This window comes from Helianthus annuus, chromosome 5, assembly GCF_002127325.2.
Source record: "Helianthus annuus cultivar XRQ/B chromosome 5, HanXRQr2.0-SUNRISE, whole genome shotgun sequence".
Classification (NCBI taxonomy): domain Eukaryota; kingdom Viridiplantae; phylum Streptophyta; class Magnoliopsida; order Asterales; family Asteraceae; genus Helianthus; species Helianthus annuus.
This window is the reverse complement of record NC_035437.2, coordinates 40,917,003-40,939,481: the sequence shown is the minus strand read 5'-3', so window position 1 is coordinate 40,939,481 and position 22,479 is coordinate 40,917,003.

The window sequence follows — 22,479 nt, the reverse complement described above, 5'->3', positions numbered from 1 at the left end:
GTAGTGGCAAGACCGTAGGAAACCCTAGAGTCAAGGAGAGAGTAGTTGATGAGGAGGGAGATGTGATAGATGAGGAGATCGAAATGGAGGCTCCCGGCAAAGTGCAAAATAGGCTAAGCCCAGCAAGTACCGCACAGCCCGGTGAGTCTCAAAGTGAGAAGAAAGTTGAGAAAACCCCAATAGACGTTAGACCTTCACCCTTAGTGAACCATGCGTATGTTCCGTTTCCCTCACGCCTTAAGAATAAAAAATACTCAAGGGAATACGGTCAGTTTCTAGACATCTTCAAGCAATTGAAGATTAACCTTCCATTTATAGAGGCACTTCAATCGATGCCTAAGTACGCTAAGTTCTTGAAAGACCTCCTTAGGAACAAAGAGAAATTAGGAGAATTGTCTAACGTCCCGTTGAATGGGGGATGTTCCGCCGTCGTGTTAAATAAGCTTCCCGAAAAGCTTACCGATCCGGGTATTTTTACCATTCCTTGTCTATTCGGTAGTAATACCAACACTCGAGCCTTAGCCGACTTAGGTGCTAGCATCAACTTGATGCCCTTTTCTCTTTATGAGAAGCTAGACCTAGGAGAGCTTGCACCTACCCGAATGACATTGTCCTTAGCCGATCGGTCCGTTAAGTACCCTAGGGGTATAGTTGAGAACTTGCTAGTTAAGGTAGACAAATTTGTGTTTCCCACCGATTTCGTAATTCTAGATATGGAAGCGGATGAGAGAGTTCCCATTATACTAGGTCGTCCTTTCCTACGTACCGCCAAAGCTCTCATAGACGTTTACGATGGTAAGATCACCCTTAGGGTCGGTGAGGAGAGAGTTACTTTTGAGATAGACCGTTCCATGAACCACCCAAGTGGTTCGGATGACTATAGTGGTCCTTGCCATTCCGTCTACTTTTTGAACTCGTTTATCTCGTGTGTCGACCATTGTTTAGAGTACATTAGTGGAGCGGACCTAGTGGTAGAAGAGAAGGTAGGAGAGACGGTAGAAGAAGAGGTAAAGAGTGTAGGTGTAGTTGAAGAGGAGGGGATTCCTTTAATCCTCGATGTGTTAGCGGTTAGTGATGACACCACCCAACCCCCACCCTTAGAACTTAAGGTACTTCCATCTCATCTAGAGTATGCTTTTTTAGGGGAGGGTTCCGAGCTACCCGTTATTATTTCATCCGCGTTAGAGCAGAGTGAGAAAGTGAGGTTGTTAGATGTTTTGAGGGCCAACAAAGAGGCCATTGCATGGAGGTTGTCCGACATTAAGGGCATAAGCCCTTTCTATTGCACCCACCGGATACTCATGGAGGATGATTATAAACCGGTGGTGCAACCACAAAGGAGGCTTAACCCCAACATGCAAGATGTAGTGAAAAAGGAGGTTCTTAAACTCTTAGATGCCGGGATGATCTATCCCATCTCCGATTCACCTTGGGTTAGTCCCACTCAGGTTGTCCCCAAGAAGGGGGGGATGACCGTTGTCATGAACGAAAAGAACGAGCTTATCCCTTCTCGCACGGTCACGGGTTGGCGCGTGTGCATCGATTACCGAAAGTTGAATGATGCCACCCGTAAAGACCACTTCCCATTGCCTTTCATAGATCAAATGTTGGAGCATTTAGCCGGTCAACAATTCTATTGTTTCCTAGACGGCTTTTCGGGTTACTTCCAGTCCCCATAGCACCGGAGGATCAGGATAAAACCACCTTCACATGCCCCTATGGCACTTACGCGTACCGACGCATGCCATTCGGGTTGTGTAACGCTCCAGCTACTTTTCAGCGTTGCATGGTCGCCATATTTCAGGATATGATAGAGACTTCCATGGAGGTTTTCATGGATGATTTTTCAGTTTATGGTGACTCTTTCGATGTGTGTTTGAAGAATTTGGAGAGAATGTTGAAGCGGTGTGTCGAGACGAATCTTATGCTAAATTGGGAGAAGTGTCACTTCATGGTGACGGAAGGTATCGTGTTAGGGCATAAGATATCGAGAGAGGGTATTGAGGTAGATCGTGCGAAAATAGACACCATTAGTAGGTTACCTCCACCCACGAGTGTTAAGTCGATTAGGAGTTTTCTAGGGCATGCGGGATTCTATAGGCGCTTCATTAGGGATTTCTCAAAAATTACTCGCCCCATGACCCGTTTGCTAGAAAAGGATGTTCCATTCGTCTTCGACGAGGAGTGTCTAAAAGCCTTCAACTTTTTGAAGGAACAGTTGGTTAGTGCGCCTATTCTTATCTCGCCCGACTGGAGCTTGCCGTTTGAGCTTATGTGTGATGCGAGTGACTATGCCGTTGGAGCGGTGTTAGGACAAAGAAAGGATAAGCACTTCCACCCCATCTACTATGCGAGCAAGACGCTGAATGATGCCCAAGAAAACTACACTACCACGGAGAAAGAGCTTTTAGCCGTAGTTTTCGCTTTCGATAAATTCCGCTCGTACCTCGTTTTATCCAAGACGATTGTTTTCACCGATCATTCCGCGTTGCGTTTTCTTTTCCAAAAGAAAGACGCTAAACCCCGACTCATTCGGTGGATTCTTTTGCTTAGCGAGTTTGATATTGAGATTAGGGATAAGAGAGGTGCCGAGAATGTGGCGATCAATCATTTATCGCGGTTAGAGGATCCCAAGAGGGAAGAGATTCGTGAGGAGGAGATTGGAGACACGTTCCCTCACGAGTCTATAGAGTTGTTGAGGCCGAGAAAGAAGGATTGCCATGGTTTTGCAATTTAGCGAACTATCATCCGTTGTGAAAGGGATGTCCACACAACAAAGGAAGCGATTCATTAGCGAGGCAAGAAAGTATGTGTGGGACGATCCTTTTCTCTTTAGGATAGGGGGAGATAGAGTTCTTAGACGTTGTGTGTCGAGAGAGGAGGGGTGGAACATAATAAAGCATGTGCATGAGGGCCTCACGGGAGGACATCATGGTGCACACACCACCGCTCAAAAGGTATTTGATTGTGGTTTCTATTGGCCTACCGTTCTTAGAGATGCCGAGGAGTTCGTGAAAATGTGTGATGCATGTCAACGAACCGGCAATATTTCCGCCAAAGATGAGATGCCTCAAAACCCCATCCAAGTAGTAGAGGTTTTTGACGTTTGGGGCATCGACTTCATGGGACCTTTCCCAAACTCTAAGGGAAACCGTTATATACTCGTGGCGATTGATTACGTGTCCAAATGGGTTGAAGCCCAAGCTCTTCCCACAAACGAAGCCCGAGTAGTCTTGAACTTTCTAAAGAAGCTCTTTTCCCGATTCGGTACTCCTAAAGCCTTAATTAGTGACCGTGGCACTCACTTTTGCAACGCATTGATGGAGAAATTGCTTGCACGTTACGGTGTCACTCATCGTTTGTCCACCGCATATCATCCACAAACAAGTGGACAAGTGGAGAATGCGAATCGCGGTATTAAACGAATTTTAGAGATAACCGTTGGTAAGAGTAGGAAAGATTGGTCCGACAAGCTAGAGGATGCATTGTGGGCATTTAGAACCGCTTACAAAACACCTTTAGGAACCACACTGTTTATGATCGTCTACGGTAAAGCTTGTCACCTTCCCGTAGAGTTAGAGCATAGAGCGCTTTGGGCATTGAAATCCGTTAATTTAGACATGACCGAAGCCGCTAGGAAACGATTCTTTCAAATTCATGAGCTTGAGGAGCTTAGGGATGCGTCTTATGCTAGATCGTTGGGAATTAAAGAGAAAACGAAGTTGTTACATGATAGAAGGTTGAGGAAAGTGAAAGAATTTAGCAAAGGCGACAAAGTGCTTCTTTATAATTCACGGTTGAAGTTATTTGCGGGAAAATTGAAGTCGAAGTGGTCGGGACCTTATATGGTTCATTACGTGTTTCCGTACGGAGCGGTGGAGATTATGGATGAGTCGGACGGCCGTAGTTGGAAGGTGAACGGCCATCGGTTGAAACATTACATTGGAGGAGCGATAAACAAGGACGAGAGGGAGAAAACTCTTCTCGAAATTCCACCAAAAGCCGCCAACTAGTGTTTCGGGTGAAAGCCCAAGTGTATATTTTGTACCGTTTGTATATTCGTTTATTTTTCATATTTTTTTTTGATAGCTAACGGTCGTTTTTGTTAGTTTTTTCGGGTCTTTGTTTGTGTCTTGAGTCGTTTGCAGGAGTGCATCACCGAGGATTTGCAGGAAATTGCGAGGAGAATAAGGTTCCAAGTAAGTTTTAAGTCGTAGAAAAAGAAACAAAAATTCGGTTGGGTTTTTGATGGTTTGGGTAAAATCAAAATTTTGTCTAAGGCATGAAAAGGAGATTTGGGGTAAATTTAAAAAAAAATCGGAAATTAATACGTGGTGGCCGGCCGCCACCACTTACTCACATGCTTGGCCACCCGCCAGAAACTATGTCTCCTGCCTTTTCAATAAAAAATTTTCGAAACTTAATCTCGGTTTGGCGGGCCGCCACCCATCTAATGTGTTTTTAGCGGGGTGCCAGAAACCACATCTGCAGTCACCTCACTTTCAAATTTATTTTTTCCGAAAAGTTTCATCGTGGTGGCGGCCACCACCCACTTCACCTAATTTTTGGCGCGCCGCCACCCCACATATCTGCAGCCGGGTACAACTTTTGAAAAAAGAGAGTAAATTAAATCCTAAAAAAATCCACCTGCTAACCTACAGTTTGTTTGCCCTCCTTCTTCCCCATATCACGGTACCCAACCCCCCTTTATCACCCACCCGCCGCTCACTTACCCTCGCCCACCGGAAACCCTCCCTAAACCGCCGGTCACCTTACTCACCACTCGCCGCCGACCACTCACCGCCGACCACTCGCCGCCGACCACTCACCGCCGACCACTCGCCGCCGACCACCCTTCTTCCTTACCCACCCACAGCCGATAACCACAGACCTCCCTCACCCTCCCATCCGCCGCTCACCACACCTCAGCCACCCCTACACCACCCAAATCCCACTCATCGTCCATAATATTTCACTGTTACACATCGGGAATTCGTTTTGGGGCTTAAAGGTTCAACCGAAAATACTTCAAATTTTTCTTGTATCTCTCAAATCCAAGGTATGCTTCTTGTAATTTTTTTTGTAGTATGAGTCAAGTTCTTTCAGTTTTTGCTTAGTGTAATATTAGTCTAGAGTTAGGGTTTGGTAGCTTGTGATGTCTTACAAGATTTAGAGGTCGTATGTGGTTGCGGTTGGGTTCGGTTTGGGTGTTTGAGCAGAAAATAGGTTGCGGGTGGTTCGGTTTGGAGTTCGATTGCAATATTCATCAAACTTGATTTCGGTTGCGCTAACATTGAGTGTGGGGATTCGGTTGGGTAAATTTTTGACATACAAATCAGACTTACTCACTGTTTTGACCCGTTTCGATAATGCACTATACAAGTTTTTCAACTTTACATCGGTTAGCACTCAATGTTGTTTGTATTGCGGTTTGGTTTCGGGATGTGAATGATTGTCGGGTTGGCGTTGAACTTGATTTGCTGAATTTTGAGTGGGGTTGTAGTATGTTGACGCGTATGATTCCAAACTTGCAATTTTGAAAAGGAGCTTTTGCAAAGAATGGAACCTCCTTTAACTAGGCGGTATTTTTTCAATGCTAAAATTTATTTTCAACTACTTCATGGTTGAATTTAAGCGAGTTTGGAAGTCGATGTTGGTTTGGTAGGCACTTGGGTTTACTTGAGGGCAAGTAAAGTGCCGGGAGAAGGTAATAGTTTGTAATTGGTGTACTTTGCGTCTAAGTTAGATCGAGTCTAGTCCAATAGTTAGTTTAGGGTCTTTGGTGTCGTTTTAATTGTGTTTGAGTCATCTTAGTGTCTTATTGCGTCTTTTGCTCATTTTATTATTGATACCACTCGCCCGTACTCAATCTCCATTCGGGCGAGGTTCGGTTTATGCTTAAAAAGGGATTTGCAAAACGCCGCTTTAATGTCACTCTGTTTCTAAACTTCGGCCGCGAACGTAATGCTATACGGCCGTTGTTTTTGTACAGATTATGTTAAAAAAAATTCAAAAATACAAAAAAATGAAAAAATTCAAAAATACCAAAAATAGTTCGTGACTAATATTCTGCTTTTCTTTGTCTTGTCATACTTGAATTGTTTTGCAGAATGCCAGGTGCAGGAACTTCAAGTCGGACTAGCAGGAAACGAGGCACAGATACTCGCCCAGTGGGTAGGGAGCTCGAGCCGGTTCAGCAGGTTGAACTGGAACCAGTACGAGTGGTGCAACAGTCAGATTACAGCAGGGTTATTGAGTATACGGGGCCGGGACGTCCGCATGGTCCACGTCAAAGGATCTTTGATAGCCCTCTTTTACAGTTTGTGCAGAATTCGGAGGAGTCGCGGAGGTTAGGTGCTTTGTATACGGCAGAGCTGCTGCCATATAGGAGGATTGATTGGGAGGTGTTGGATCGTTTAGGGGCAAGGGCCCGGGTGGAACAGTTGTTAGGACCGAAATTCAGGAAAGTTTTGGGTTGTGATGCGCGACAGTACAAGGAAATCACGATAGAGTTTCACTCGACTTTCGACTATAAGCAAGGAAGTTTTAATAAAAAAGGTGCAATATTCTTTGCCTTGGGTAGGAAATCTTATGAGATGACGGTCCCTGAGTTTGCAGTGGCAACTCAGTTTTACACGGAAGAAGAGGTTAGGGCTCCCGAGTTCATTAATAGTTTGCAGGGGGTGTTTAAGAAGCAGCGTGGGTTTTGTGTTCCGAAGAGTGAGTTGGCGAGGTTTTGGAGCACCATATCGAGGGTGCCATATGCTATAGGGGCAGTTCCTAGTGATATTACTGATCCAGTTCTTCGTTATATCCACAAAATTCTAGCAGCGACTCTGGTTGGTCGAGAAGAGGGGGACAACAAGGTTAATCAAGTGAGCTTATTTTGTTTGATGTGTATGGTTGAGCAGAGGCCAGCCAACTTGGCGACTGTGTTTGCTTTGTCTATGAAGAGGTTATGGAGGGGCGGTGCTGGTGCCCGTATTTACTGTGGGCCGTTGATTACTTGGTTGGCCGAGAGTTTAGGTGTGTTTGAGAGGTACCCGGCTGATAAGATGAAGAGGGGCCTGACCCTTGCTTTATGAGTGTTAGGGATTTACAGTCTGCTGCGATTATAGCTCGTACTGATCCGATTACTTGGGAGCCGATACGGGAGGGTCCACAGGTTCAGCCTTCGCCTGGTTCAGGTGCTGCGGAGGCTATGCAGGGTGCGGTTCCTACCCGTTGTCAGAGGCCTTATATTCCTCGTATTCGTCAGGATATTCTTGCTAGGCAGTACCCGTTAGCGCAGCCACGACCCGATCCACTTACCTTGGATTCATTATATGATTCTATGCAGGCGGGTTTCGATGAGTTGCGTATGTTTGTTGATGATCAGATCAGTGGGCTGAGGCAGGAGGTGTTAGCAGAGATTGTGTCAGGTCAGAGGCGATTGGAGGATGGTATGCGAGTCATTATGCAGGGTATTCGTGTGCAGCCGCCGCCTTCTTGGCAGCCGTCTGAGGCAGGTCCCAGTGGGACGCATGCAGGTGATGAGGAGTAGGGCGAGGATGCAGCGAGGATAACAGCTTATATCTTTTGTTTATTTTTATCTTTATGCTGTTTTTGATCCTCGTTTGTTGGTTTGTACTTAAATACGTTAAACAGGTTGGTTGGGATTTTGGGGATGGTTGACTTTTGGTTGTTGGATGTTCGCACTAACACTTAGTAGCTTACATATTATCTTTTGCTAGTGTTTGGTGTTTGCTTGATTAGGTTGGTATTAGTAGCCGTTTTCATTCGTGTGTCCGAGGTTAGGAGTTGTTTGCTGAGCGCGTATCGAATTAGAGGGCTTATGTGGAAACGACTGGCACTTTGACAGTCTCACATACCCAGCTAAGTCGTTTTCCTTTTTGTTGTTGTTGTATATTTTTTTTTATTTATTTCGTTGGTAGTTTTTATTTTTAGGTAGTTGTTGAGTCGTATTTTCGTTCTTGCATTAGGGACAATGCAATCTCTAAGTGTGGGGATGGGATACATGTAAATAATCGAGTCTTAATTATTAAAAAATACAAAAAAATTAAAAAATTGAAAAATCCAAAAAAATTGAAAAAAATAGAAAATGTCTTTCGAAATAAAAAAGAAGTTTGCAATTAAAACGGAAAATGATAGAAAAGATGAGTTTTTGCTCGGGTTCAAATAATAATAATATGAGATTATAATAAATCGAGCTTGCGTCTAGTTAGGGATATGTGGATAGGCCCGGGTTTGATTTTAAGTCCCTTTGAGTTAAGATATCTTAATTGTCGGTCTGCTAGTGGGTTTTCGCCTGGGAGATGTGGGAAATTAAAACTGCCAATAATAGTATAAGGGGCACCGTTATAAGTTAAAACCGTTAGAGTTTGTGATTATGAAAAAAAAATAAAAAAAAATAAATAGAATAAAATGTGAGCTAGAAACTAAATGAAAGTAATGCATTCCTATGTAGTTTGGGTTGGGGATAGCGACTCTACAGCCGAATTACCGCTAGGGTGTGTGAAATCGACCGTGCTAAAAAAGAAAAAAAATAAATAAATAAGTACCGAAACCTAAGTAATCTGTGGTTGGAGATAGCGACTCTACAGCCGGATTGCCACTTGGTTAGGGAAAGCACCGTCTAGTCTCACGGAAGAAAAAAAAATCTGATTGTAAACTCTCTTGGTTTTGATATAAGACGGTTGGGAATTGGTCCAGTGATCGTTCCTTTAGTCCTATAAGCTTTTGGCGGGAGTAGGTGGACTGTAGATTCTAGTGTGAGGCCCTAGGTAGACTGACCGCACTGAAATTAAATTCACATGATAAGGGCTTAGGATTGGATTCGGGTTTAAGGGGACAAGTATATTCGCAATCGCAGCTAACGCAAGCCTCGGTTTTAATTAAATATACCTATGCTTTTGACCCGAGTGATTATTTATCTCTGATTCCGTTGCATAATTCTTTTTCGAGGACGAAAAAAGAGTAAGTGTGGGGATGTTTGATGTATTGCAAAATACATCTTTTATTCGTGTAAAGTTTGTATAGTTTTCGTTATATTTAGTTTTGTTTTTCGTTAGAATATGCATGCTATTGATTAAATCGTGTTTCGCAGGTCTTGATGCTTAAATATGCGGAAAACCGAGTAAAACGAGTTAAAATATTGAAGTGTCAAGTCTTGAAGCATGTTGGAAAGATCGGGAGCCGAAAAGAAGTTAAAAAGCTGAAAAAAGAGCCTCTGGCACCCCGTGAGGAGTTTCTGGCACCCGGCGAGAGTCTGAAGGTAGTACATGAGCTGAAAAACAAGGTGGCACCCCACCACCTAGTCCCCGATCTTCTGGCACCCAGCCAGAAGCCTGTGGTTGGCGAATTTTGTTATGGAAAGTCATATATATCATGAAAAACGTGAGAAAAAACCCTAATTTCGAATTGGGACTTCTTTGGGCGAATTGTTGAGCATTCTTGGAGCTTTTTCGGAGATTTTGAAGCCTAGGAATCATCGGTACGAGTTCGGGGAAGAAGACTTGAAGATCTAATCGGGTTTTCTAGTTCTTTGTTCTTGACTTTTCTTACGAAACTTGTTATGATGAATTCTTTGTTGAACATCTTTGAATTGTTTTCGTTTATGAACATGCTCGGCTAGATTTATTAACCGCCTAGACTTGATGAATGGATTGATATAAAGTTTTTACCGGTTTTGTTAATTGCATGATTGTTATGGGTGATTGTGTTTAGTAAGCAGTTTAATTTAATGGTTTGATGTGTATGCTTACTTTGAATTGGTTTATTGTTATTACTTGCTTCATATGATTCTTAGTGACGGTCTATATCACAACATAGAGTCATATTAGGGTTTAGGATTTCGGTGAGTGTCTATATCACATAAGAAAACCTATACTCTTTAGGGAGAATTGGCCAATAAACCCTAGAAGTAATTGGTAATAATTTGCTATTCTTAGTGTTCTACTAGTCCTAATACCTGGAAAGTGAGGGGCTATTGGTAGGTCTTACCCGGCGAATTGCTTTAGATAGTCCTTGGAAAAGGTTATGTCTTGGTTTACCTGTCGGTCTTATTAGTCTATCAAGTCAAATTAATTACTTCAAACTACCCTAGATCTAGGATTGGAAAAGAATAGGTCAACATTAGGGTACTTACACAATAATTAGACAACTGGAAAGGCGTCTAATAACCGGTAGGATTAACGGCCTAGGTAGCTCCACAGGTTTCTCCTTGAGAAGGGTCGAGGGGCCTCGATGGTTCTTAATAGGTTTAGTACTTTAAGATCCCGGTTCCATAACTCGTGCACTTAACTTAATCGGTAATCTCTTAAAAACAATCCAGGATTCTTGTGTAGGTGGTCTCGTTCTCATATAAGAAAGGTCCTCAGTCTTTATTCGTCTTTAGTCTAGTTCTAGTTTAATTTAGTAGTTTAATATAGATTTCCTAGATTTTCCGTAACCCCCCCCCCCTAAAACAAATAAACAAGTGAAGTCGTGTCTGTCAGCGTCTGTTAGAGTCTAATTTGCGTGATACATAAAGTCCTGTGGTTCGATATCCGGACTTCCTAGGTTATACTACATTGATCGGTACACTTGCCGATTGTGTGGTTTAGGTCGAGTCTAGAATTTAAAGCTTTGTCGTGTCTAGCTTAGAGAGTCTAATTTAGTTAATTTTTATAGTCTGTTTAGCACACATCACTCTTCCATCTTGTTGTTCTTGAATTCAGTACCATTATCACTTCGAATTCTTCTGATACGCCTCTGGTACAGATTCTCAATCTTTTTGAACAACGCCATCAAACTGTCATATGTTTCATCTTTTGATTTCAAAAACGCTACCCATGAAAATCTGGAATAATCATCAGTAATGACCAAACAATAGTAATCTCCTGTAATGCTTTTGACATTCACAGGACCGAACAAATCCATATGAAGTCTCTCCAAAGGTCTTGAGACTGAATTGACTTGCTTTTTGGGGTGTGAATTTTTCTTTTGCTTGCCTTTAATGCAACTAATGCACTCCCCTTCCAGATGACAACCTTTGATGTGAACTCCTATAACCAAATCATTGTGCACCAAGTGATTCATTTTTCTCAGATGTATATGCCCCATCTTGCGGTGCCACAATCTCGATTCTTTCTCAGTCGCTCTCGACACAAAACAATGAGCCTGACCCGTGGTTGTCGTTGCTACACTCATATCCAACATGTATAGATCATTGACTCTTGGTGCCCTCATGATGATCCATTCCTCAGGGACAACAAATCCTGGCTTTAAGATCAAGCGTTATTTGTCAGTGAAGTGAGTGGTATACATCCGGTCACAAATCTGTGAGATACTTAGCAGATTATTCTCCAGCTCAGCAATGTAGTTAACTCTTTCAAACGTCACAATCCTATTGGATAACGTTCCTTCACCAATAATCCTACCACCTTGATTACCCGCGAATCCAACATAACCTCCATTGATATTCTTCACGTCGTACAGTAACGCTGTCTTTCCTGTCATGTGCCAAGAAGCTCCACTATCCATAATCCAACGTGAAACGGATCTTGGAAGCCCCTGCACATTTCAAAAGTATTTAATTAGATTTTGATGCTACCCAAGCCTCCTTTGACTCGGGTAACTTGACATTGATGCGAGTTGTTTTTGTGTAGAGCGGTGGAAAATTTTTGTTATTTATCTTCAAACTCTCCTCAGACCCAATCTCAACCTCTTTGTATAAAGGAGCATCCTTTTTCGGAGGTTGACCAGATGATTGGTCTTTCTTCACTACATACTTCTTTACAGAAGTTGATTTTTGTTTCTGAAGTTTCTCAAACAAATCCAAAGGTACATACATCTTCTTGGTCGAAGATGATGATTTTTCAGTCTCAGAAACCTTTGGTTTTGGAGAACTTGCTTTCTGCTCAACACCTTTTGGCTTCCAAGTTTGTTGAGATGAGGCAACTCTTTTGTAAAATCTGTCGTTTTTAATTACCACATTTTTAGCAGGTTCAGTTTTGACTTTAATGTTTTCATTTTTCAAAACATTTTTCTCAACAATCATTGGTGCTTTTCCTTTCACATCATCTTTCCTTTTCTGAATCTCAACAACTTCAGTCTTAGGCTTCAAATTGGTACACTTTCGTGCAATGTGTCCAACTTGATTGCGTTTGAAACATGTTCGGGTGTCAACTACCCTACTTGTACCTTCAGACTGAGATTGTGAGGTCTTCTCCTCAAAGAACTCTTTGTTTGATTTTGAAAAGATTTTAGGTTCTTCATCAGAAAGTGAACTCGAACTCGAACTTTTCACAAATACTTTCTTCTCTACAAATCGTTTGTTTTGAACATTCTTTCTTGGATAATTCTTACCCCCTGATAACCATTCGACCATCTGTTTTGTTTTTTGTTATGAAAATGCGAAGGTACAACAGGTTTTTCAAAGTTCATTTTCCTCTTTGTCTGGTTCAAGCTTTTCACCTTAGACAGATTAATTTCTGTCAATTTGAACACATTTGTCAATTTATCAACATTTACATTCTCCAGTGGAAACTCGGAATCCGAATACAATTTATCCGATCCCAACATCTTGTACATGACAAGATTAGGTTCGTCATTTAAGTTGTTTTTGGTTTTGAGTTTCGGAATGTAATTATTCAAGAAACACTCATCATCTTCATTTGAATCAGACTCCAAAACACTTTCAGCCATGCTTTTAACAATATCAGTCTGAACACTATCATCAGATGATGATGAAGAAAATGTGATATCAATTGACTCTGGAAGTTTTATTTCATTCAAATCTTCTTCACCATTAACCAGCCCGGACTTTTTCTTTGAATAATTGTTTTAAACTGGTGGTGGAACTTGATGATATCCCACCCCTAATCCATCCGAAAATACATCTTCGCCTGCTTTGTTTTTCCCGATGGGTTTGGGAACAATGTGCTGCAAAACAAAGCTTGCGGAGTTGTAGCTGGTTAACTTCAATTGGATGCGTTCATTTTCAATTTTTGCTTCTTGGAACTGAAGCTTCAATTTAGCAATTTCATCCAATTGTTGATTAATTAACTCTTCTTTCACCCTAAGCACTCCCGACAGTTGAAGATTTTCTTTTGTTGTTTTACCATTTCGTTCATCAGAATCTTTAACCGTTCGTTTAAGCTTCTCAAAATTTTCGGTGATGTGACGATTTTCAAGAATTAGTTTTTCATTTTCTTTCCTAGTTCTCTCTATGTCACTTTTATCATTTTCAATTTTTTCAGTTAACTCTTTTGCTCGATCATTTGAAGCTTTCAACATTTTATCCCGGTTTAAGATCTGATCTTCAACCTCTCTGACTCTTTTTGTCAGATCTTCAACCTTTTTGTTGTTAAGGTAAGCAATAGTACTACAATCTTTGCAGTTTTTCATGCAATTCTTGCTGTCACTTTCAATTTTAACTTTCTTACCTGACTCTTTGTTCGTATCAATCTGACTGACCTGGCTTTTTGACTCAGTTCTAGAACTAGAAACTACCTCCAGTTCCTTTGCAGCAAGAACTCTGTCAGCCATCTTCATCAGGTTCTCAGCTGTGAGCTCCTGTGATGTATCTATCAACCCGTCATCAATCTTCTTTGTTTGCTGCTTCTTTTCTGCCTCTTTCTCTTTTTCTTCTTTCTCTTCCACTTTCTCTTTACCGCCTCCCCACCATTCTTTCTGTTTGGCTTCTTCTTCTTCAGCAAATTGCTGAATGAGTGCATCAACACTAATGGAATCAGGATCAACTGCGATATTTCCTTGTGGATCAAGGTAGCATTCTCTGTCTGCATCCCATCTCTTTGCCCTTTTGGCTTCTTTGTAAGTGTTGTAAATTCTGCTCATTCTTGTTTGGGCTTTCATTCCTCTGTTCACAAACTTTTCTTCTTCCGTTCTATTGTCTTTAAACGAAACAATCTTTGTTGCTGCAAACGCATAACCAACTGCGTCTTCCTCAGGCAATAGCTCACTCCAGTCATATCCTTCATCGTCATGAATGACTGCAAGAGCTCTAGACTTCTCTTTGTCTTCAATCTGCTTCAACCTGGGAGGTTCCGATTTATTCTGATGATAGATTGCTTTCTTGTAGTAATCTTCTCGGAACGGATTAGCAGAGTCGTCAGCATAATCGTTTCTGCACTCGCGTTTAAAGTGACCTTTCTATTTACATTTGAAACATGTCACCTTTGATTTGTCAAAACCCAACTTGGTAGAAGGTCCACCAATAGACTTCCTTCCAGTTATCTCCATGAAACGTTGAGCTCTTCTTACAGCACTGGCCATACACCACCTTATATCGATCAATTCCATCTCCTCCGGATCGATTTGATCATAGTCTTCTTTTGTAAGGTTGGTGTTGCCTATCTTTCCAGCCACAAGACTCTCATAAGACTCTAGCACAGAGGCTAAGAACACCATCTGTTGCTTTGCTGACTCCTCACTGAAATTTTGACCATTTTTCAAATCCACAGCGATATTGCATTGAAATACATTCTTTGGTGCTGAATGCTGTTGACTTGAAGTACTAGAAGATGATCCTTGAGTTGAAGCATTTGATGACATTCCTCCATGAAAACCACTGTTTAAGCTTTCTTGATTCGTTGGTTGTGAACTTTCTGCTGTGAAGGCTGTTTTGTGAGACACGGTTTTTGGAATCATGCTCTTTGGATAATACAGTTCCACATTTTGCTGATATAAAGAGTGATTGACTTTATTTGTTTTCTTTATCTCCAGCTCATGACTTTCTAGTCTTTCAATCAGCAAATACCGTTAGCTCTTCTGACTTGATTGTATTCTTGATCATCAATGCAAAGTATTGCCAATCCATATCATCTGGCAAAGAGTCAAACAACTTGTCAACAAGCTCTTCTTGAGAATATATGACTCCATGTCTTGCCAACTCCAGCTTTAGATGCCCAAAACGTTCAATCATTTTAGAAACAGACTCGTTTTTCAAACATCCGAACAAATCAAACTCTTTTCTCAACAACTTCTTTTTGTTCTTAAATATTTCAGCAGTACCAACACATTTAGTTTTTAATTTTTCCCAAAGATCTTTTGCGTTAGTGTATTCAATCAATGAGATTATGTCTTCTCTCACTGACTGATGTATCAATGCTATGCACTTCTGCTCAGCCACAAAAATTTTCTATGTCTTCACTTTCTGTCAAATTTTCACAATCTACTCTTCCATTGTTGAAGCCGGTCTTTAAACTTTTCCAGCTCAGGTATGCGAAAGCCTTTAACCATTCATCAAATCTTTTGGCCCACCTGTTATACTCTTCGATCGCCATCAGCTTTGGTGGTTTGTTATATGTTCCATACGCGCTTTCCACACTTAAGGCATCGGATAAAGTTTTCTTTGTGCTAGGAGAATTTTCATTAGTTCGGTTTGACGTGTCATCCCTAGAGTTTCCAGCGAATGCATACACGTCACTAAAAGGATTCATGAATTCATCCATTTTTAAGTACCTGAAACAATTTATCAAACACTTAGAAAAATTTTTGTGATTTTCAAAAATCTAACACAAATGCACTTGGATCAAATGACTTGTTCGATCGAACGGTATACACTCAATCGGTTAGCTTGTTCGATCGATCGGCTTGTACGATCGAACGACCTGTTCGATTGAATGTCAAATGAATGTAGCAGTAATCAATTACTGTCCGATCGGTCGGCTTGTCCGATCGGCTAGCAATATGACGTAAGCAAAAGATATCAAATATCAACAATGCTGTCCGATCGATCAACTTGTTCGATCGGCTAAGACTGATGATGTCAGCAACACTTTCTGAATGCAATCTAACTGAAATTGTCCGAACGGTTATACTAACAAGTTGATGATGTCAGCAAGTCTAAGAACAGCTAGGTCGTCCGAACGGCTGACATCAGCGACCAAGAACAGTTTTTCATAGTTTTTGATGAATTTGAACAAGTTTTTGGATGAATTTTGTTATGAAAACTTGAAGGATTATACTTCTGATGATTGCGATTCGATCTATAGCAAATTTATCAATTTTTAACCGTAAAGTCACTCTCAATTTTAAGTTTTTCGGATTTTATGGTGTCAAAATGAAAAATAAAGTTAAATCTGAGTAGAAAGTAGAAGAATAAGTCAAATTTCCGGTGAAATTTGAGTCGAATCGGCAGAAATGACAAATCTCCGGTGAAATTTGTCTTCAAATCAGCAAACACAGCTCGAATTCCGGTGAATTCGTCTTCATAGATCTCGATTCAGCTCCCTGAAAGCTCTGATACCACTTGTTGGTCCCTCGGATAGGATCTTCTTCTTCGGAAACTTAGTTGAATAGGATATGATTAATGCGCGGAATTCATTGAATCACACAACAGATATACGAGAACAAATTCAACTCTGAATTACTGTCTGATCTTCTATTGATTGAACATGAAAGTATACAAGCTCCTTAGAAAGTTCAGACGGACATGAGTTTGCCAGAGAGTGAAAGTATCAAAAGTTACAAATGAGCTGATCGAACAGCTATTTATAGGCACAGTCAGGATAGAGTGAGTGCTGGCTGATCGGCTGGGCTAGCCGATCGGCTGACATTGCTGACCGATCGAACAGCCTGTCCGATCGGTTGGGCTGTCCGATCGGCTGGGCTAGCCGATCGGCTGGCGTAGTCAACATAAGTCAGCACTTAACAAAAACGCGCCATATCCTGACTTGCTTTACAAACATACATACAAACATAAACTATTCACAAACATACAAAACATGATTACATGCTGACGGAAGCTACAGACGTTATTGTACTAACAATTACCACCAGATAAGGAGGTAGAATTTAGAATTCACCTGATTCCGGGAACTACACTAGTAGCTAAAGCACCCTACGAATTAGCACCCACTGAAATGTTAGAACTGAAAAGGCAATTAGATGAATTGCTCAGTAAAGGTTTCATACAACCTAGTTCATCCCCTTGGGGAGCACCAGTGTTGTTTGTGAAAAAGAAAGATGGTTCAATGAGAATGTGTATTGATTATAGGGAATTGAATAAGGTTACAATTACGAATCGATACCCATTGCCTAGGATTGATGATCTTTTTGATCAGCTTCAGGGAGCTAGATATTTTTCTAAGATAGATTTGCGCTCCGGTTACCATCAATTGAAGGTGCAAGAGGAAGACATACCTAAAACTGCATTCAGAACTAGGTATGGTCACTACGAGTTTACAGTTATGCCTTTTGGACTAACAAATGCTCTGGCAGCCTTCATGGACATGATGAATAGAATCTGTAAACCATACTTGGATAAATTCGTAATTGTCTTCAACGATGATATACTAATTTATTCCAAGAGTCAGGACGAGCATTGTGAACATCTACATGCACTCTTAACTTTGTTAAGAAGGGAGAAGCTTTACGCCAAATTCTCGAAGTGTGAATTTTGGCTATATGAGGTACAATTTTTAGGACACATGGTGAATCACGAAGGTATCCACGTAGATCCCTCTAAAATAGAAGCAATCACCAAATGGAATGTCCCGCAATCAGCTACGGAAGTTAGAAGTTTTCTAGGATTAGCTGGATACTATAGGTGCTTTATTAAAGATTTTTCCAAAATAGCTGTGCCATTAACTAAGCTAACCTGTAAAGCCATAAAATTTGAATGGGGACCCAGGCAGGAGGAGGCTTTTAGTATTTTAAAGCAAAAGTTAACAAACGCCCCAATTCTAGCATTGCCAGAAGGAACGGAAGATTTTGAAGTATACTGCAATGCTTCTAAGCTAGGATTAGGATGTGTGTTAATGCAACGCAAAAAGGTACTTGCATATGCCTCAAGGCAATTGAAAAAACACGAAGAAAACTATACGACTCATGACTTAGAATTAGGAGCAATATTTTTTTCCCTTAAGATTTGGAGACACTATCTGTATGGAAGTAAGTTTACCGTTTATACAGATCATAAAAGCTTAAGGTACATCTTTGGACAAAAAGAATTAAACATGAGGCAAAGAAGATGGATGGAAATTCTAAGTGACTACGACTGTGATATTCAATATCACGAAGGAAAAGCAAATGTAGTCGCAGATTCATTAAGTCGTAAGTATCATGAAAAGCAAAAATGAGTTCGCGCTCTTAGATTAAATCTACAGTTGGATTTAATGGAACAACTGAAGAAGGTCCAAGAAACAGCAATCAAGGATGATGCTGAAGGAATGAAAGGAAGAATAAAGGAATTGGAGCAAGGAGTTGATGGAATTTGGAGGTTCCACAAGAAAAGGATTTGGGTACCTAAGCAAGGAGACTTAAGAAATAAGATTTTAGAGGAAGCCCATAAATCTAGGTATACCATACATCCTGGTAATAATAAGATGTACCAAGAATTAAGAAATAATTTCTGGTGGATAGGAATGAAAAAGGACATAGCTAGATATGTAGCTAAATGTCTTACTTGTTCACAAGTTAAGGCAGAGCATCAGAAGCCTTCAGGGTTACTCCAACAATTAGAAATGCCTGTTTGGAAATGGGAACAAATAACCATGGATTTTGTTACTAAGTTGCCCAAAACCAGAAAAGGTAATGACGCGATTTGGGTAATTGTGGATCGATTAACCAAATCAGCTCATTTTCTACCCATGAAGGAAACTTTCAGCATGGAAAGATTAGCAAAACTATACGTAGATGAAGTAGTATCCTTACATGAAGTTCCACTCTCCATTGTATCGGATAGAGATAGTCGTTTCACTTCACATTTCTGGACAAGCTTCCAAGAAGCCATGGGGACGCGATTAAATTTAAGTACAGCTTATCATCCCCAAACAGACGGACAAAATGAAAGGACGATTCAAACCCTGGAAGACATGCTCAGGGCATGTGTGATAGATTTTGGTGGAAACTGGGATGACTACCTACCCTTAATTGAATTCTCCTATAACAATAGCTATCATGCAAGTATTGAAGCTGCCCCGTTCGAAGAACTGTATGGACGAAAGTGTAGAACTCCAGTTTGTTGGGCAGAAATAGGATAAAGTCAGCTATCAGGTCCTGAAATAGTACAAGAAACCACTGACAAGATCACGCAAATCAAGGAAAGACTAATGACAGCACGAGATCGTCAGAAGAGTTATGCAGACAATCGACGCAAACCGCTAGAATTTCAAATTGGAGACAAGGTACTCTTGAAAGTTTCTCCTTGGAAAGGAGTAGTACGGTTCGGAAAGAAAGGGAAACTAAGTCCAAGGTACGTAGGACCATTCCCAGTAATCCAGCGAATAGGGCCAGTTGCCTATCGCCTACAAATACCAGAAGAGCTAGCGGGCGTACATGATGTGTTTCATGTATCCAACCTCAAGAAATGTCTGTCTGACGAATCCCTAGTAGTACCCCTTCAAGATGTAGAGGTAAATGAAAAGTTAAAATTTGTTGAGAAGCCACTGCAGATAGAAGACAGAAAAGTCAAGTTTCTCAAAAACAAACGACTAGTGCTAGTCAAAGTCAAGTGGAATTCGAAGAGAGGACCAGAATACACTTGGGAGTTAGAATCAGAAATGAAGCGGAAATATCCTCATTTATTCCAGTAAATCTCGAGGACGAGATTTTTATTAAGGTGGGGAGGATGTAACAACTCTCACCAAACTATTTATTTTGTTATTTTGTCCAATAGGAAACCCTAATTGAGACCCTCAAGTAATCCTACATAAACCCTAAAATTTTTAGAACAATCAGAATCAGGATCCGGGCCCCTAAAACTCAGGGGGGGTATTTTCTAGTTAGTAATATCCACACAGTTTGTTGTCGAAATCGAATCTTAACGAAACGTTGACTCACCTGGGCTAGTTAGACACGGGGCTACCCTATGGTAGGGCGGTGCCCCTCGCGCCACGCGAGGGGGCTGTTTTCCAGATATAAATAGAGGGGTGTGGGACTTGATTTCTGGCGTTGGTTCGACGTAAAAAACTCATTTTGTACGTTGAGTTATCATCTGTTTACTACATAACACACACGATCACGAAATTCCTGCCGCGATAACAAGGTAATAACTTGACCGCTGCTACGATTTAATGTCCGATCGATAGAAACCAATCCAATGGATGTTTAAGTGCTGCTCAAACTTCGGTTATACTTTGGCATTCATCGTAAATTCGATGGATGTTTAAGTATCGCACTTTTTCATTCGTTGTGAAGGTTTTGATCTCGTGAGTTATCGTAAAAAGTTGGATTTAAAGTTACTAACCTAGTTTTCGTGTGCATTGTTATTTAAATTAGGTTAACAAGGCTTATCAGTAGGCTAAACTCTGCCCGTTTAAATATGCAATGTGAGTCATTCTCTTTTTATCAAATTGCTTTCAGAATCATGTTTGTTTTCAAAGTGATAATTACAGGGATTAAGTCTTTGTAGTCGTCAATTACAGCCGGTATGTGGGGTTTTGTATACATTACTTGATAACCATCACCATTGGACAACGGGTTAGCCAATGGGTGATATGACCATAGTCACTGAAACGAGTCGAGTGACAAATACCGTTGGGTAATTGATTAAGATATATATATAAACAATGTAATCGCCCTTAATACTGTATATTATAACAATGTGTCGTTTTGTGCAAATGAATGATTCACCAGTATTTCCCCGCTGACAAAATATTTTAAAACATGTTTCAGGTGACCTGCTGTGAATCAAGGAAAAGTGCTACGGAGCACTAACAAGCTTGAAGTAGTGGCTCAGTGAAATAAATAAACATGTTTTTGTAAACCAGGGATTTCTCGGTGAAATTTCCCTTATTGTAAATTACGGGGTTTTATCCCGAAATATGAAATAAAACAAATCGGGCATTTCAAGTTTTAACGATCTTGTTAATAATTCCGCTGCCAAATTTAATAAATACCACGGGTTTTTGTCTCGCGGCTCCTGAAACGGGTCAAACTGGGTCGGGGGTCGTGACATTTGGATATTAAGGAATTTCCAAAACAATACATTTTGAATAGATGGCGTAAAGAGGCTTCCCCAAATTGCTCTTCCGGATACTCAATGAGTCGTGAATATACGACCGAGCTTGGTCCCGATATGCAAAGTATGATGCGAGTAATTATTTTTTAACGGAGTATACTTTGAACCGTTTATCTGGTAATAAGTAGGAGTTATCCTTATACAAGGATCATGTTCAATCTTATATGAAAAAGGTTCAAGATATGCAGACTGTTGCTCCTCCCGCTAGTACTAGGAATAGATTTGCGGAGATAACTGGTCAATATGAAAACGACAAGAATCCAATAAGAGTCCCTGTTAGGTATAAGTCGAAAGGTTCTGGATCTCAGAAGTGCCTGAAATCCAAACACGAGGTAGCAATTGAAAAACAAATCAAAATCGAAACCTGGGACCAAAGAAAAACAGTGTCAGAATTGTAAAGGCTACTGACACTACGCATCGACATGCAAAAAGGCAGTAATTAAAAGAAAATCGACACGGTCTTCAAGCAAGCGAAGAGTAGTTTGGCATTTTTCTATTTTTTATTTTTCTAGAACACACACATTGGAATTTGGCGTTTTATATCTCTTATATAGCATTTTTTATTTTTCCCATCTTTTTTCTACTTCTTGTGCATAACATGTGACTTGGAAGTTACATAACAAACAATATAATATCGGACACACAAACTAAACGTCAAAAAAAGAACATCTTTTACTAAATAAAAGTACCTTAAGCCACTAATTTGGTCATGCTAAACTTAATAATGTTTTCCTGAATGAGATGGACAACATTGTTAATCCTCAGTTAAGAAAGATGTCCAACAATATTGTCCACCACATTCAGTAAAACTTTATTGAGAACACAACTGAATCTCCCAGAAACGACGTTTGCAATTTGTGATTTTTGTTTGTTTTGGCATTTATATTGAAGATAAACTCAATAAGATTTTGCTCAATGAGATGGACAATATCCCCACTTAAGGATTTTGCCCAACACATTGAGTGAAACTTTACCGAGAACAAAACTGTATCTCAAAGAAACGTCAGTTGGAATCTTTGCTGTTTGAATGTTTTGGCGTTTCTAAGTTGAATTGTATTTAGTATAATATGGCGTTTTGGGTTTGGTGTGTTCAATGGAAGGTCTGAGACGTTGTTTATATATGATTTTTTTGCGCCTATTTTAGGCGGGTTTTTATTATAATAAATGCTAGTAATGAAGTCCCGTCGTTTCAGTTACTGTTTGTTCAGCTTTATCGTTTAAAAACAAAGTTTGGCGTTTTATATCTAAGGGTGTTAAAATTAGGATGTTGTGTGCTTTGTAGTTTAAGGCGAGAATTTAATGGCGTTTTATTCATGAGTTTGGTGTTTTGTGTGGAGAAGTCTAAAGACCTTTTTACCCTTAAGGATGCGCGTCCATGTAATAAAATTGATGTTATTTACGAAAATGCCACCACGCCAATCTAACCCATAGATTGTTTTGATCTGACGATCCATAAGCGTTCTCACTGTTCTCACACTTTTCACCGTTTTCCCTAAATCCTGACCTATATA